General features: G+C 39.0%; 2 long non-coding RNA genes across 2 annotated transcripts; one reads left to right on the top strand and one right to left on the bottom strand.

The window, feature by feature from the left end:
- The first annotated feature begins 521 nt into the window (after positions 1 to 521).
- LOC102079167 (uncharacterized) lies at positions 522 to 2,232 on the top strand. Its single transcript, XR_267139.3, has 4 exons — positions 522 to 676; positions 1,323 to 1,378; positions 1,602 to 1,637; positions 1,759 to 2,232. It is a non-coding gene; the product is annotated as an uncharacterized LOC102079167 (long non-coding RNA).
- Positions 2,233 to 10,164: 7,932 nt separating this feature from the next.
- LOC109197049 (uncharacterized) lies at positions 10,165 to 11,317 on the bottom strand. The gene is made up of 3 exons (XR_002058359.2): positions 11,062 to 11,317; positions 10,759 to 10,814; positions 10,165 to 10,286 (listed from the first exon to the last, which is right to left on the bottom strand). It is a non-coding gene; the product is annotated as an uncharacterized LOC109197049 (long non-coding RNA).
- Between the last annotated feature and the right edge of the window lie 812 nt (positions 11,318 to 12,129).

Raw genomic sequence — 12,129 nt, 5'->3', positions numbered from 1 at the left:
TTATTATTAATATTGCTAGCTCCTTCAAATACTTCGACACAATTTGCAGCTTTTTAACTGATACCGGTGTGTGCAAAAGATTATACAATAATGAAACTGTTTCACACAGTCAAATGTGACATGAGAATAGTCCAAAAGAAACTAGTTTTAAGAAACGATACCAAAGTTGGTGTGTTTCTGAGAGACAATCAGAGTAGACAAGGGCCAGAGACCTATATTGTGAAGCCAGATTTTAGCTTATCCAAGTAACTTCAGCGTAAACCCTGGGTTAACTTAATGAATTGATAACTAGCTTTGTGTTACCATTTAACCTGATCACCACTATTAGGGTAAATGAATCTAGATAAGGGGAAGATATCCTGAGTATGCTAACTAACTTCATAGTATAGGGCCCTGATCAAATCAATGAGTCAGTTCAATGAAATGGAGACTCATCTACCTATCCTTTAACATCATTTCTCAACAAAGTCATGTGACTGATCCCAGCAGGCTTTGAACAGCACCAATATAAACACCCAGGTAAAGACCCCTCCCCTTTTTTGTTAGCTTGCGTCTTTTCTGCAACCTATGAAGAAGCTGTTTGTTTTTACTTCCTAAAGGAATTGTTGCATTATTTGTGTATTCATTTCTTTCAAGTGCTTAGTTTTTTTGTATCTGCTGTTGGCCGAGCCCGTAAGTAAGTACTGTCAAAAATGTCCATAAATTAAAGTGAGCATGTGATTGATTACTATTTGCAGACATATTGTTTTTTAGCAGTCTTTCTTTAATTACCCCCCCTTGATACATTTATGCTCACTCAATTCTGTTTGTTTGCACTGATTAACTAATTGCTAGCAATTGAATGCAACAGTTGGGCATGATTTGCTTTTTTCCTGTGCACATGAAATGCAATGGAAAATAAAGTTCTTCAACACTGATTGTTAAGACAGCAGTTCCTGTTGTGCAGCTGGGGGGATTGTTTAGCCTAAATCAGGTGTGGCTAATTAAATTTCCCAGTGAGCCGCATGAGAAACTGGCACTGTTGTGGAGGGCTGTGTATTGTGTATAATTGTTTTGTTTGATTTTATTTTTGTTGCTTGAAATTCTGTGAAACACTTTGAATGGTACCAGTTAAATGTAGATTGCATTGCTATTAGATACCCGATTAGCCAGTGTATATGCTATAGTAGTAATACTGAAGGTGTAACAAGACAAACTGAAGGGCTTTAGTTTGACGGCTTGCACTAAAGTGGCTATAGGAAGTTGTATAAGGATGATTTTATTCTGCTAGCTGTACTGACTGAACTTTGTGTTCATGACTCTTCACCTCTGTCTTTTCACAGGCAGAAGATGACCTGCTGGACCGTGCTTCTCTTCTTTCTGGCTTTTTTAATCTGTGGTTGGTTTATGCCTTCATTTGAAATTAAAACACACTGAACATTACAGGATTATCATTGAAAATAAATTATAGATTGTGATTTTGTGATTGATTTGGCATTGTTTTATATTGCATTATCTGTGAAATAACTCATAAATAATTCCAGCAACAATTCCATAACAATATGCATGAACAATTGCAGTAATGCTCAGTGGGTTTGATCGAATTTCTGTCTCCTCAACAGATTACAGCTTGGTAAGATGTCAATTAAACAGCACTGGTAGGTTGAGTAGAAGCTTCCCTTATTTATTTTAGACAGATGGCCACCATAGTTGCATGGCCAGTTGTTGAGCTAGATTTGTAATTTTGTCCTAAAAGTGTCAACATGTTTGTCCTTACAGAAGCAGCTGAACAACCTGAAAAGCCAGCTGAGAGTTCACAGACAGACAGTTGGGATGCAAAGAGCCCTTATGGTGTGATAATAGTTGGAACCATCTTACTGGCCATCTGTGCTTTGTTTTATGCACCTTTATTTAAGAGGGAATGGAGAAATAAGCTGTTACAGAACTGCGCAGAGCCAGAACCTGTGCCTAATGATAGAGGACGTGATTTTTATCAGCTGGACGCGTATGAGCTTCAAGGCTTGGTGCAACAGCCACTAATCTTACAATTCCCCGTCTTTCACTTTAAAGTGTCAATGGAGACCTTTTTTTTTTGTATTTGTTTTTTGTTAGGTTATGCCTCACAATAATTTAAATTTTATCCATCAATTGGATTCTTTGGACAATACTTCTGGCCTTTTAAATGCACAGCCTTCCTGAATGTACACTTCCAATATGTGGATTTTAAATAAACTTTTTAATACTGCTGGTAAATACAGAAGTGTATTACAAAAATTCAGCACAAGTGGACAAGTGTCAAAAAACTCCACATACGCGAATTAAATGGCTCTCGCAGAGTCTCACCACAAATATGTGTATTTTACCAGGTTTTAACAGAAACCTGGTAAACAACCCGGTCTGTAATGTGTGTTTCTAAAGTCGCAGGGCTGGTGATACAGGGATGCATTTTCAGACCACATGAACAAAAATGGGAACTCAACCATGAATCTGTGTGGAACAGGAACTCTGTAAAGCATGGGTAGAGCATGTCATCTAACAATGGGAAGGTTGGTGGTTCAATCCCTGGCTGCAGTGTGCAAGAGATGTAACTCAAAGTTGCTCTCTGATGCATTAGAGCTTGACTGTTAATCTATGCTTACGGGAAAAAAAGTGCTTTTGTGAATTAGGCAAGTTGGATAAAACTCTTTGAGTACTGAGAAAAGCACTATATAAGAACCAGTCCATTGTTGTGGAAGTTTTCCATTAAAATAAAGCCTGCAGATGAGTGGAGAGTGGTAGCTAACATTCTTTAATCAAAACACACAGAACAGAAAACCAAGCTTGGTGGAGAGCCTGCATGACCATGGGGCAGGTCAGCAGAGTCTCACTGAGCCTAGTGTGGCTCTCAGTTAAATACCTTCTCCAGGAACAAAAGGCAGTACACAGCTGTTTCACACCTTAAGGTTCACACTCCCTTGCTACCTCCCAGAGTCCTCGAAGAGACAAAAGATTCCTTCCTGTGGAGTGGTCTGCTTCCCCCAACTTCCTAAGTAGACCCCCACCATTTGTCTTACAGTATGGGTGTCAGACATGTTAAAATCCAATGGCACCAAGGCATTACAATAATGTGATTAGTACATAAATAAAAGAAATTCCTTTACAATCCCACCCTTTGATTCTTAAATCAAGAATCACATTAATACCAGAATTTCTTTCCCGACATTCTGTATATCACATCAACATTATTGTACACTTAAAGGAGTTTCACACTGTGTATCCTCACTTCACTGTTCTCTCACCACCCTTTGTTCATCTTTAATCCTCCCCACAATCTAAGCTCTCACATGCAAATGGCTACAACAATGATAGAGAGGAAAGGTCTTCTCCAGAGTGTCAAAGTACTTTGCATGGCAAAGTGAAACAGCATTGGATGGTCATTCCCAGTCCCAGTCATGGCTCCTGGTGTCTGTGCCATTTACAGAGTCATAATTCCAACACTGATCTCCCTCTGCGCTGTCACTTTTGGAGCTTGGCACGCTCTCTCCATCCCTTGATTTCTGTTCCAACGCAGCTGTAGATTTAAGGCAGAGCACGTCGTACACCTTAGTTGTCTTCCTCAACGTCAACGGCGAAACTCTTTCATTTTATTTTAAGATTTTGCTGTTCAAAATCTCCTCGTGACAATCCTTTGGAAGCCCAGTGGTGCAGCCCACTGTCGTTTGTCTGCTGTCCTGCAGATGGTCCCTGCTTCTCACTGGTCCTGTTGAAGCGTTCTCTCCCAGTCGTGGTCTGGATCTGCACTTCAGTCTCTTCTTCCATATCTCTCATGTCACGGTCTCTGCAATTTAAAAATGAAAGCTTCCCTGGAAAACCCTCTTTTGCCCTATGTCAGCTTAGCACAATTAGACATGCACAATGAAGTTGTACATTGTCTCTTAAAAATTCACAGGGCTTCTCCCCTGGAGTAGCTTCACTCCAGGCCCTGTCATAAGAAAAATTAGCCAGTGGTGTGTCCTGCTGTAAATCATGTGATTAGATCCCAAGATTAACCCTCTTTTGTGGAAAAAATAGATGTTAGCGCAGCGCATCTGTATGCACACTTTCTCACAGTGACCTCTGCACTGTAAACAATACAAGGTCATGAATAACACACCGCTGGTAAATTCACAAAGACACAGAAAGTGGCAAATAAAAGGTTAAGTCAGCATGGCCCAAAAGCCCATGCAACCTGTTGCTGTCACCTTTCTGCTCCTGTAAAAGAAACATACATACATACATCCACCCTTTTGTCACTGTCTGGGTGGAGGTGCAATCTTGCATACTGGTGTCAAGTCAGTAAAAGCTTTCGTCAGTCCAGTCAGTCCCCATTTTTATTTGCTGACAGTAGAACCTCGTGACGCAATAAGTTTCTACTGCCAGCAATGACGTCATTTCAAAAAAAGAAAAATAATTCAGACTGGATTACCTCGCTGAATCCTTTTTGACAGGGACTTGTTTTCTGATTGTCCCAAATAAGTGGCTTTCTCCCGAGCCCATTCTAATTTTTGGAGAAACTCACTTGCGATTGTTCAACATGTTGTGTAGCGCTTTCGATCCCGATATTGCAGGCCTGCTTCAAAAGAGAAAATTGCCAAACAAATATCTCAGTGCACTGTTAAAAATCAAAAAATATGAAGGCCTCTTTTTAGAAGTTGTCTAAGCATACTCTCTTAGAATTATAGATCAAAACAAAACTAACTGGCAGTTTCAAAGTGGTACCAAAGGAAAATGCAAAATCCCCAAAACTTCATCCACCAGTCACACACCTCACACAACAATATTCTATTAGATAATGAGTTTTGTTTTCCCCCATGTACCCAGATGTGTGTCATGATAAGACCTCCCCCACACATCAGAAACAAGAAACTCATTAATCTATTAGTCTCCACTCATCTGACCCCCATGCAGCATTCTGTTCACCCCTGCAATAATTCAATCATCCTTCCCCAAAATAATACTAGTTCACTAGTCTATGTATCACTTCTTAACCCACTAAGTGAACCGGACAAGATGATGGTAACAGAAACGCCTGCTTAAAATGCTATTTGGTCTTCATGAGCTTCATTGCATGTGTGTTTGTGTTAGTAGGATTAATGCATTTTTCTGTTTGTGTAATTTTTGTGTACCTCTCCTCTTTGCGGTGCTCCAGACACTTTTCAATTCTCCACGCAAGGCAGTCATTTTTCTTCCCAGTTTCCTAAACCCAAATTTAAGAACCAGTCCATTGTTGTGGAAGTTTTCCATTAAAATAAAGCCTGCAGATGAGCGGTGAGCGGTAGCCAACATTCTTTAATCAAAACACACAGAACAGAAAACCAAGCTTGGTGGAGAGCCTGCATGACCACGGGGCAGGTCAGCAGAGTCTCACTGAGCCTAGCATGGCTCTCAGTTAAATACCTTCTCCAGGAACAAAAGGCAGTACACAGCTGTTTCACACCTTAAGGTTCACACTCCCTTGCTACCTCCCAGAGTCCTCGAAGAGACAAAAGATTCCTTCCTGTGGAGTGGTCTGCTTCCCCCAACTTCCTAAGTAGACCCCCACCATTTGTCTTACAGTATGAGTGTCAGACATGTTAAAATCCAATGGCACCAAGGCATTACAATAATGTGATTAGTACATAAGTGAAAGAAATTCCATTACACCATTTACCAAACACCTTGCTTTTAGAGCAATGACCTATCAAAACATTAGGCACATGGCTTAACTTGCCCCAATCTTGGGGTAAAATGGACCCTACAAGAGTAAATAAAATTACACATTCAGGCTTGATAATTTCAAACTTTATTGAGCCTTCAGTTCAATAAAGCTAAAAATACATACTTTTAACTAAAACCAGACATTTGTTTCCTGTTTATACTATGGAAACATTTTCAGTAAATATTAAATTGTGATTTTAGTGTGTTAGCTACAGATGAACAGGAGGACTCAGAACACAACTCCCCCCAAAAGGCCATGGGTAGTGTAGTAGGCTGTCATACTGAAAAAAATAACACGTGTTGTACAGCTCTCTCCATGTTCTTTCGTATGATATTTCATACTATATCAAATGACATTATGGTTAAAGTTTTTTTTTTTTTCATGGTAGACTGCTAACAAGGGTCCAGGTCAAATGTTCAGGCGTCCTAGGTACTCATGTCCCCAGAAGCATATTATATTGTGAAGTTTGAAGACGATTCATAAAACATTGTGGGTAACATAAGCTTTTTACAAATTTTCACATTTGGCATGATCTTTATGTTGACCTCATTTTCACTAAAATTAAAACCCCTCAAACTGTTATTGGTATCTACCATCACAAAATGATGTGATATAATCAGGGGTGCACATAAGTGGTCCGCAGGTGCGCATTCGCTGTCAAAATAAAAGACGCGCACCAGATAAGAAGTTGCAACGCGCGTTTGCTTACATAAGACTTTCTGGAGGAGGACAGACATTTGTTTAGAACTCTTAAAGATGTCGAAGAAGCAAGCTCCTTTAAGCAATTACTTTGGTGTTCCTCCACCTCCAAAGAAATGTCAGAAGGAGTCCAAACCGCAAAAGAAACGCGTATTCTCGGAAAAGTGGTTGCAGGAGGTGAGCTGGCTTCAAACAAATGATGAACGCACAGAGATGTGGTGAAGAATATGCCGTGAAAATCCCACTCTAGCGGACAAAAACAGTGCCTTTTATATGTACGCAAACAAGCGTTGCAACTTCTTATCTGGTGCGCGTCTTTTATTTTGACAGCAAATGCGCATCTGCGGACCACTTATGTGGTCTGGATATAATATAATACTGACTGCGGAAGCTAGACTGCTGACAAACAGACAAACAGAACCAACTACGTATTTCCTCCCTTGGGAAGACTAATATATGTATGGAGCTCAGGCTCATTACCATTAAAAATGTGATGAGCATTTGCTAGTCTGGCATAACTTGGTCTTGGGATTTCTCCTGTCTTATGGTACTGTGCCACAGACCAACTCGACCTCTAATCTGACACTTGCATTGCTGCTCTGCTTAGATCATCTAGGAATGCAGAGCCTTTATTTGTCTTTTGTACTGTCTGGCCATCTTTAGCTTTTCTGTAGAATACTGGAAATGAACACTTAAACGCACACGTTTCTAGGCACATAGTCTACATAAACTCTTTGGGGTTATATTTCAGCCACTGACTCAAATTGCCTTAAGAGCACTGTCACATTTTACCCTAAAACCTCATTTTGACCTCATTGGTTCAGACAATGACTCAGATCCACTATTATGTTAAGATTGTGATCTAGTTTTGTAGCTTAACCTGACTTAAGTTAACATGTAAAATGAGGTAAACTATTTCTTTAACAATGATGACTTGGAATGACAAAAATGATTGCTGATCAATCTTTCCATGTGTTTGACTCTAAGAAAGGTTGATGAGTATTGTGAGCTATTCCTCATTTGTGTTTGTGTGGTCACATGATTACATTTGTTTGTGGTTACCTAGATACAGGAAGTGGTTTAATTGCTGGCATGACTCCCCTACATGATTTCTCCATTTTATTGTTCAAGATGGAAGATCAAACTTATTTTCCACCTTGTCAAATGCAGGACTAAGATCCAGTAATAAAAGTACAGCAGAGTCACTATTAACAATATATAAAAGGTCATTAAAAACTCTTAGTCTCTTATTTTAGTAAATATAGATGTTACTCTTTTTATAATTCACATTTCAGCTGTAACACTAATAAGGTAGAAAACGGTGAGAATCCAGAGACTTCTGTGATTTATGTCCAACCTTTTTCAAAAGGTGAGAAGGACCTGCTCAGTGCCCATCACTGAGCTGCTGGATTTGCTGGATTTCGCTTCAGACAGCAGCGGGAAGCAGAAGCACATGCATGTTCCTCATTCCACTTTCTTGAGCTTGCACTTTGCTTCCATTCTTTGTTTCCACTTAATCCTTGAGACTGAAGTGTTACTGCAGTTTTTCTAAGTAATCATCTTCATCCTGGTGAGATCGGTCTCTCCCAGGAGGACAATGACCCATATCCAGTGAGCTCACTGACTTAGAAAATACTTTGGCCTTCACAGTGATCAGACGATCTCTATCCAAGTTCCAGAGCCCTGCAGAGTCACTAACAAGGAATACAGAAGCTATTGTATGACTGAGTGTACTACAGTCATACAATTGTCCCCTGTCTGTATAGAGTAAAGAGGTAAATGATTGGTATGATAAAGGCAGCCAGACATCCTGCCAATCCTGCACCCAGTGCCAAGTTGGCAAAACAGCTTCTTTCTTCTCTCTCAGGTTTTCGGTTTGGTTCTTGCGTTGCTGTCACTGGCTTGGGTTTCACCGTGGCTGCTGTGAAGAACAAATATTGGTTACACAACTGATTAGAATACTGATTAGAATTACTGAAAGAATATACCAAATAAATGTATTTTCAAATTCAGTTCATTTTTAAGACTTTTAAAAACAAGTAGAGTTGACCAAACATGTCCATTGCTGGAGAGGCAAACTCAGCTTGAAAGCAGTTGCATAATACATAAAAGCAGTATGACATCAAAGTGTTGTGTAGCATGAAGTAGAGACAGACTGAAGTTCCCCTGGCTGCCCCTTACCATGACAGCTGAAGGGATAAAAGGATTGGACAGCCAGCCTCATGTATTAAAAATGGGGTACAAATGGTTAGTGTGCTAGAGTGTAAAATGTCTTGATGTATGCTCAATCATCAGGGTAAGTAAATCCAGGTAAGTAAATCCCAAAAGGTTGATCCTGTTCATCTGGACATGCTGTTTCCAGTGGGAGAAACGTTTCAGGTGTTGATCGATGGTCATGACAATTTGCATATTAATGATCAAGGAACTGACCTCACAGCCCATTGTTCATTCAGTGGGCTGGTTTCAGTTATTGTCCAATGTACTGTTTATAAGGTTGCAGTCAGCTAAGAATGAAGAAGTCACTTATAATGAGTGATGACCAGAATCAACCTTTTGGGATAGAGTGTAAAACAGCTTTTCCCTATCTGCTAGTAAGTAGGATCATTGTTATTCTTAATCAAAGATATGTCAAAAATAGAAGTCCGATCAATATGTTAGCAGACAGATCTAGTCTGAGTAGTGAAAATGTCTATTCTAATGTCCCGATTTTGTGTGTGCAGACTTTTTATTCATGTCTTAGTTGGAAAAGATAAGATCTGTGTCACCAAACCATCATTATACTTTTGAACAAGAAAAATAGTGGTAAATGGTGTAAGGGTTAAACACAGAATAATTATTCATATATGAATTTGATGAAAGTTAATTATGCTCAATGCTGATCAGAACATAAATAGTAAATAAAAAGATGTTTGAGTTTGGCTAAGATACAGATGTAACTCAGGTCTAGAAGACAGCCTGTGTAGAAACAGCCTTGAAAGAATGACCACATAGAGTTCACGCTGATCTCTGAATACCTGACGTTCAAAGTGTATGTTTAGTGAAAAAGGGGATTGTATTGAGATTATTGTAATTGATACACAGTTTTAAAGAGAAAAGTATCTGGATTAAAGGGGATTAGGGTTTGGATTTGTCTCCATTTCCCTCATCATCATCATCTTGATCATTATCAATGCCATGTTAGATTATAACTCTGAGAAGGATTTGGAGTTCCATCGTTTTCCAAGTGGACTGCAGGTTCAGCAGACTTCCAAGGTGTTCCCTGTGGATTATAACTTTGAGAAGATGTGGGATCCATCAAGGAATCCTGCTTTCCTGATTATTTCCATTAACACAAAAAATCCTCTCTCACCCTGAAGCCTGGTTATTATATTTACATTATTTTAACTGTAAATATGTATTTGTGTATTCTAAAGTTTTGTGTTTTCAGTATGAATTTGTGTTTTCGGCTCTTTGTAGCTTTGTAAAGGTGATATGTAAATCAATTTCATTACTGCAGTAGCAGAAATAAGAATAGTAGTCGTACACAGACAAACACACACACAAAAAAACTTGTTGAGCCTGAACTCTTTAACTTTCTTTCCAAACTGAGTGGCCATCCTGCAGAGGTAGCGGCCCGAGTCGTTACTCTTGACTCTGGACAGCTGAAGTCTGACTCGTCCTGTGGTCAGAGCGTCTTTGTCACACTGAACACGTCCAGCAAACTGCTCATGCTGAGGCTCATCAGAACTACTGTCCATGTTGAAGAAAACCTTCAGCTCAGGTAACTGCAGGCAGTGGATCTTAAGCGATGAAATGGTGATGCTAACTTTGGTTGTAAACGTCCATTCTACTGTGATGTCACGATTTTCTTCAGCCTGATAGTACAGATCCTTGTTATGATTATCCGACATTTCTGAGGGGAAGAGGAGGAGCGAGGACAAATTCAGCCACAAAAAGGGAACAACCCCACTTGCATGAGCAATCCAGTTCCTCCACTCAGACTAGAGTAAAGCCTAGCAGGCAGCTAATAGCTTTAGCTTGTTCTGTTTCCATGCAGCTGTTGGTCAAGTGGCCACTATCCCAATTTGCTAGTAAGACAAAGTTTGTTTTTTGTACTATGTAGCTTATTTTTGACGCAAAGTAGGAAATTCAAATCTGGGCTATTCTATGCTCACTTAATTTTTTAGCCACTGCATGGCATTAGCAAGGTCACAGACAAAAAAGTTTCACGAGTTCATCTAAATTTATCACAATTTTTTCTCTGGGAATGATGATGATTATGGCTAAACTATTAAAAACAACTGTGCTAGCCATTACTAAATGTTTGTATAAAATATAAATTCACAAAGGTACTAAATCAGCATCCTTGTGAAGGTTCAACTAACCGCAGACACATGAAGTCAGAATTATGAAGAGAAAGCTCCTACACATGATCTTCTCCCTGTGAATGAACACACATGATGGTAGTACACAGAATAATAATGACAGGACTATAAAACACTGAAAATACTGTTAACAATCCACAAAGAAAGTTCAAATTCTGTTGTCTAATTATAAATACACAGTCACTGCTTTTTAATTTTGCTGTTATACAGTACTTCAACAAGCAATGACTTGTTTCCGCAGACATCCACACATAGTCGCAGCTTGACTTTCATATTACACATGGCATATCACATAGCTCTTACCAAATGTTCTCCTGTTCAACAGAATTTCTCAAGTCCCTCTGAAACCTTCAACCAGCTAATAAGTTCCACGATAAACTCTTGCTTTGCTTACATGCTTTGTTACAGCAGCAAGTGAGTCTTCCTCAGCTCCTTTCTTTTTCTGCAAACTGTTTTCCTTATCTGACATCAACCGGTCACATTTAGTTTGACACTCCCTCTCAAACACCTAAAAGAGAAACCAGTTTAATAGTTTGAAAATTTCCTACGCAAAAGTACATACAGTGGTTTTCCATTGTCAGCACATTCAAACAATATTTTTCAGAGTACTAAGAAAGGCTAGCACATTACTCAGACGATGACTCATCTGAGACTGCTTATCTTTGAGGTTTCCATTCAAAGTGTTTCAGTAAGATCTGATATAATAAGAATCATCATAATAGCATTATATTGGCTATATTACTACAGAGCTCTCAAAACCGGAATCATTATTTTGTATATTCTGAGCTATGAGGTATGTTAGGTTGTTGTTGTCGTCATACTTTGAATATTTTGATATGGAAATAACATATGATCAGAGTTAACATTAGTTGTTATCAGGGAAAATGTATTTTCTACTCTATAGTACCATAGCTAATAACACATACCGATATTACTAGAATGCACAAACATAAAACATCGAGCATAGCTATAAAGCACCTAATTCAAATGTAAGTGTAGCAGTTTTGTGTAAGTCCACTCCTTTCAGACATCAGCATTTCCGCAGAGCAAAATGTGCAGGAAAACAGAAACAGGAAGTTGGTCAATGACAACAAGAGAGCCCAGACTAAGAGTGAAAGAAACATGGCCAAAAAAGGTCATTCTTTATAAGATGTAAAGTTTCCAATTCATGCTGTATGTTTACTGAACTCTGTATTTGTCACATACCTGTTGTCTTTTCTTTTTCTTTTTCTTAACTGAAGTATATTAAGCAAACATAACTAAAATGTCTAGTAGCTGAACTCCAGGAATGTGGATTTTATCTCCTTTTTGATTTTTTATAATCCACCCCTTCAAGGCTAAAACATCTGTAGATCAAGCCTAATGACTGAC

This window comes from Oreochromis niloticus, linkage group LG3 (genome assembly GCF_001858045.2).
Source record: "Oreochromis niloticus isolate F11D_XX linkage group LG3, O_niloticus_UMD_NMBU, whole genome shotgun sequence".
NCBI lineage: Eukaryota > Metazoa > Chordata > Actinopteri > Cichliformes > Cichlidae > Oreochromis > Oreochromis niloticus.
Note: the sequence above shows the minus strand (reverse complement) of the source record. Positions and strands in the feature narration are given on the sequence as shown.